Source organism: Thunnus albacares, chromosome 13, assembly GCF_914725855.1.
Source record: "Thunnus albacares chromosome 13, fThuAlb1.1, whole genome shotgun sequence".
NCBI classification, from domain to species: Eukaryota; Metazoa; Chordata; class Actinopteri; order Scombriformes; family Scombridae; genus Thunnus; species Thunnus albacares.
In genome coordinates, this window is record NC_058118.1 from 1,814,171 (window position 1) to 1,820,930 (window position 6,760).

Genomic DNA, 6,760 nt, shown 5'->3' on the forward strand with positions numbered 1-6,760 from the left:
GACCAGGGAAGTGCAGAGGATGTTAAGAGGGGCAGGGACCCAAATTCATAAAAGGTGATTTTTGCAAATAATTAAATAAATATATGCCTGGAATGACAATTTTTGCAACACTGTTACAGAGATATTAAAATGAATGTATTTAAAACAAACCCATAACTGAGGTTGGTTCAGACACTGCTACATGACAGTTAATTAATGACACATGCAAGGAAATGAAGTTTATTTCAGTAAATTCTCCTCACATGTTAACCAGCCCAACTCTTACCTACTGTTGCCCTCTGACTGACACTCACTTGCAGAAGCTCAGCTCAATACTCCTGACAAAGACACACTTCCTGTGGTTGCATGGCTGCCTTCCTCGCCTCTCGCCTCCATATTCATCTCTTACCACTTCTCCTTAGCAAGCATAATTGCTTCAGTAATAATGGGCAATAAGAAGATGCTGATATTGTATGGCTAATATACTATTAATATATGCCAACAAATGAGTTTAATATAAGTCACATATCATATAATACTGAGGCTTGGAAGACATCATGCAGACAAAATGGTATCATCACTGCCTGGTTTCACGCTAAAGTCTCTCCACTGCCCCTGACTGTCAGTATGTAACACACACACACACACACACACACACACACACACACACACACACACACACACACACACACACACACACACACACACACACACACACACACACACACACAATAACTATAGAAAATGAGCTGATGGTGGCAAGGAATAAGATACACTGTTTTTTCATAACTATGTACCTGTTATGCCTTCCTGTCACAGTAGAGGGAGGTCAGGCTGTTTATAGGCTGTCATTGATGAAGATGATGAAGATGATGTGGTGCGATGGAACCGTTCTTTTACGTTCAGTGGATGGGACACAGGAACTCGACCATATTCCATTGATACCACATTACTTGCCAACAACACTAACAATAGCTAGTTGGCACATTTTGAGCTACTATATAGCTCAAGCATAGATAGACCCTACCTGCCAAATAGTGTCAAGCAATTCTTAAAGCGCATCAATATCAATATAAAATGAACAGTATATTTATACTTTGTTTGGCCACATACCTGATGCTGCTTGAAGTAACTCATCACACTGAATCATGCATTCAATTTTGCATGCATGTGTTCTTTCACCATAGAAAGGCTTGGTGCTTTGTGGCCACACAGTGCTCGCCACTGCAGCAGGAAAGCAGGAGGGAGGTAGAGTAGAGGGCATCACCCAGAAGCACCAATCTCCCAACCTGATATAAAACAAACAAAAAACAGAAAAAGGGCACTTTCTCTAGGAAGCCGAGCAGCAGGTGCTCAAGCCCCCTTTGAGGTCTATCTATGCATGTGCCTGCTGCTGACATCTGCACTGAAGACTGTTGGCTGCTTTGGATCCAAGTATCCAAGCACAGGATCAGAAGAGATCATCACCAGACCCATTCTCTATATGATAAAAGCTCATTCAAGGGCTGCTGGATGGTGGAGAGGTTTGGTAGGTATATTAGATAGTTGACCATTCCAAGCAGACATTTCAGCACTGTCATGCTAGTTGGTAGTTCAACATTGGTGATGGCTGCAACTCTAGTTGGAGTTGGAGATACACCTTCCTTACTTACATAGTGGAGCATTTAGCAGCTGAAGAGCCAGATATTTTTCTCAGGGGTTGGCAGACACCAAACCAGAGCTAAGGATAGTGAGGACTTGCGCTCATCAGGTGGACAGAAGAATAACTCCAAATGAATGCTAATGTTGCTTTGTGTCTGCATGGTGTGTAAAATAAGCAATTGTTTGGCATATAATAATATAATATAATAATATATAATATTTCAGGTCTCATCTACAAAATGTCTTTCTGTATTTGATAAAAAACTGAGATGGAAAAAACCCCAAACAATCTTAACAAATCCTTTGGTGTTATTAATAAAATAAATATCTTCATAGCTCATCACAAATGTTTGTTAACTCTTTATCAGTTATTTTACTCATCTCACATAATATAATGTTGTTTGGACTGCCACTGTGCTAAAATTAGTAGTCGGATCAAACACTCTTATGTGAAATCACTCTTGTGATTTAAATGTTATGTTATATATATCTAACTTGCATTTTTATCTACAATGCATCAGCCTGATTTGAAATGTGTATAGTTCAATAGATTAATCAGACAAATTCAGTAATCCACACATACAACACTCAAGGTGGCAATCACCTGAATCTTCAAAGATTTAAAATATTTCTCTGTCAGTTCACTGTAAGGTACAGCGGATCTGACTGGTGGAATATGTACCATCATATTGAAACATAATCTTCCTCTCTCACAAATTTACGATTAATTTAATGAGCCAAACTACTGGATTTTTGTATACAGTACAGTCGTCCTTTTTCAGGCAGTTGTATGCCATGCTTGTTGGCAGCAATTTAAATATGTAGGCTATATATCCATGTTAATTTTATATTTGGCACTTAATTATTGGTTATTTTTTAGTCTATTTTCTTCTGTTTGTTGTGCTGTCTTTACAAATACATCTAGTTATTCTTTTTTACATTTATCTCACTCACACAATTCTTTAAAAACGTTTTAATTATATTGTTATATAAAATAATAATTTCATGTATAATGTGTTTTGTTGTGTGTTTTTGGACTACTGTATACTTTCCCCAGCAAGCAAACTTCACTTCTTCTGACCATTCTCATCTTCATCGTGATCCTCTTTGTCCATAGAGAGAATGTCCTTTCACAGAGTGAAAATGTGATTATTCTTCAGCTCTACGTTATGGACACCAACCAAATGCACATGGATGCCATGCAAAACTTTCTCCATTTACCAATGTAACAAAGGAGAAGGGTAAAAAAAACAATGTCACAATGTAACACATTGGTTTCAGCCAAATGTTGAACCAAGATACCACTCTGATCTCTATTGTAGAACCATACCCATCAGCCATACCACTTCTGAACCATAGCAGCGTTTTGTCTACTGTTTGCCAGTGTGATCACCACCTCAAAGCAACTACAGCAAGAAAGGGCACTGCATCAGCATTTTCCACAGGAATTACAATTCATGCTTTTTATTTGGTTTGATATTGCAACAGTGTGATATTGTGAGATTTTCATTTCATGATCCTGAGATGCCAGCAAAAGCACTAAAACATGAGTCACATGGTATGGTATGGTTTCAGGACCACAATGCTGGAATAAAAAATCTAACCTGGCCTACCATTGAACACCAAGAAGCAAGCACAGAGTGTTCAGGCATTTTCTCCTTTTCATGAAACCTTAGAGGTGGAGAGAATAAGTCATCTGGGATGTGCCCTTGTCCAGAAATTGGAGAAACTAAACTGTTCAGCATACAGTATGTTGGAGACATATAATACACATAAGTGTTTTCTACACTTACCACTGTTAGCAATGTTTATGAGTGGTGTAACCAAGCATGTATTGAGAACACAGAGGCCTGTGGACACAGTAGAGGCCTCTCATCCCTAATAATGGTAAATGCAAATGACTGTATCTTCTATCACCACCAGCCAACACAGGCAATGTCTAATTGCTTGCACACATTATCAGTTGACTGCATTGTATATGATACAGTTCCACTTGGACATGTATTATGTATTAGCTGAAGGGGGACAGTAATGATAATATGTTTGTCTCTTAAAAATCCTGAAAAAATGCTGCATGTTTTATTCAAAACCAGTGGTGGAAGAAGTGCTCATATCCTTTATTTAAGTAAAAGCACCAATATAACAAAGTAAAAATACTCCATTACAAGTGAAAGTTTTTCATTTAAAATTCTACTTAAGTAGAAGTACAGAAGTATTATCAACAAAATGTCCTTGTGACTGATATATTATTATATGTAACATCATTAGATTATTAATAATGAAGCATCAGTGTTAGAGCAGTATGTTACTGTTGTAGCTGCTGGAGGTGGAGCGAGTTGAACTGTTTGCAGTTTGGTAGTTTAGCCCAGTGGTTCCCTGCCAACGGCCACAAGATAAAACTGAGGGCAAGTGAGATGATTTATGTTGGGGTTGGAAGGAAGAAAAAAAAACAAACTTGAAAAATTACCACTCTTCTTCACTTTTTGTGACTAGCCTAAAACACCTAATGCAATATGAATTTTTGAAGGCACTGGTTAAGAAAAAAGTCACAGATAACTTGACCTGTACATGAAAAGTTATTAAAAAAAATCACATTTATAGTCCCTCACACACAAATAAATCAGTCACCACTGTGGCAAGCAAGGAGCTCCAGGTATGCCACCTTTTAAACCAGGCCAAACCACCAAGCTCAGGTTAGGGGAGGTGATAGACAGCAGATACTATGAAGGACATATGCTGCAGCCATTCAGCAACTTTACTGCAACACACCTGCACTCAATCGGGTAATCACCAGACCAAGTTAAATCACCCCGCTGCTCCTCTTAGGTTCGGCAGTAACCATGGTAAGGACATTATTGAACTGTGATCCCGCCATGTTGCTTTTAATATAGTTCAAAGTCTTAAATATGTTGGTTTATGTCTCTTTCTCTCCACCTAAGAGAGATTTTGAACAAACATCACTGAGGATAAGCCATGTCCTCAGAGACACATTTAAAGCTTTATGCTGTCTCTGCTTTTAACCAACAGGAGGATACAACCATGGCCTCTGAAAAATGTGAGAGCCTGTAGACTGACTTATGTGCTGTTGCAGCATTTCCTCTTTTCCAATAGCATATTAATGCAACTGCATATTTGTCAGTTGCCTATAGACAGTTCATATCTTTAACCATCTGTTGGTGATTATGAGCAAAGTCATCAGCAACATCTTGTAGCTATAATGTCAGAATGCATGTTGAATGCAAACCCCCTGAACTATCAATACCAAGCGTAAAATGTGTATCCTCCAGGTGAAAACTCTGATTCAGAAACAAATCAAATAGACTTTTTTCACAACAGACATTTTCACGTCATAGTAGGAAAAACACAGGTGTAATCAATAACACGAATAACAACTGCATTCCATTTAGATAAGACAGCTCCAGGGCCTTGCAATCGTAAATGCCGGTTCACTGGAACGGCTTACTTGGACACTCAAGCCCCATTTACACTTGATATTAATATGTGATCTGTATCTGAATACATTATCTGAATAATGATTGCATGAATGAATCCGATCCATGGGTCATTTACATCTGGTATTAAAATATGCTCTTATTTTCTCAGTTGCGCCTGCATTGAGATCAGATCTTAATATGCAAATTAGCTAGGTGGAACCAGCGGACTTGTCCACAAACATATTGCATCCATCCCAGATCAAGGAAACTGCTGCAACGAATGAATGTCATTCATTTCTAAATCACACCTCTAGCTCCTGCTGCCACTTGTAGCTTTTATGGGACTTGCTTTAGCTGGCAGAAAGAGGTGGAGCTAGGTGACCTTTCAACTTACTGGGTAAAATTTTTTTTGAATGTGGTCATGCTGTACAGATTGCATTTACACCTGGCTGAGATCCAGTTACAATGAGTTCTGAGTGCATTTACACCTACATTAACTTGTTTTTCCTTATCCCGTTAACGTATCCACAAATACAGATTGCATTTTAATGCCAGGTGTAAATGGAGTATTGATGGAACAGAGTATCATTAGTTCCACCTATCCTTTTCCTGCTATGACAAGTCAAAATGTCTGCTGTGAAAAAGATACATATAGGACCCTGAAAATGAAGCAGCTAAATGAAATTCAACCATCATTCAATTAGATTTTATAATGTACACCTGTGCTTTTCATATGTCAGAATGTCTTTTGTGAAAAAGTGCCACCATGCAAACTGTTGCAATCATCAGATCATGCTAGCATAAACAAAGAGCCATCTTCAGCCAATAGATCACCCTGAATTGAAAATGTGATAATGGATGTTTAAATCCACCCAAAAACATATAAAATACATTAACCTAAAAAATTGTAAAACCTTGAAAAACCATTAAACCTGTCTGTATCATGGTTCTACAACCAAAACACCATTTATTACATTCATGACTGCTTACTTTAGTGCTGAAGATACGTATATTACTATTGCAAGGAGAAGAGCAGAGTAACTGCCTTTCTCTTAATAATACAACATGAGTCCAGGCAAACCTCGCAGCATAGCAGCACAATTATAGTGTCAAGTTAGTGTTTGAGGTAAAATCATCCAAAAAGCTGTTCCTCAGATGTTCATGTTTTTTTTGTTTGGTTTTTGTTGTTTTTGCCAGGGAGCTGAAGACAACAGTAATGCACTGAAAAAAATGACGCTTGCATATTATTACCTCAGGTAATAATATGGTAATACTGAGGTAATACCTCAGTAATTGAATGAATTGAATGTCATATGCCAACCAATGCCAGTGCTGTTACTGTTTATTTTATATATGTTCTGTATTTATTAATCTACTGTGTTTGCACTGGCAAACACAGTAGATTCTGCATTAAATGAAGTTCCTAAACCTATAGCCCAGGTGAATAGTCAATGCATATCATCTGATTGTGACTATCTAGTCCTTTTCAGTGTAAGGTAGTGTGCTAGTCCCCTCCTCCTGATTGACTGATTCCATCAATCAACGAACAAAAAGACACTTTTACAAGATGTATCAAAGTTAGCTATCACACCTGGAAGTACAGCTGCAGTGAACATGTCCCCTTTACTTTCTCTTCTTTAGAAAACGCAGTGCTCATATGATTGGATTAGACATGCAGTCAGCATGCTTTAGGTGATTGAAAATAC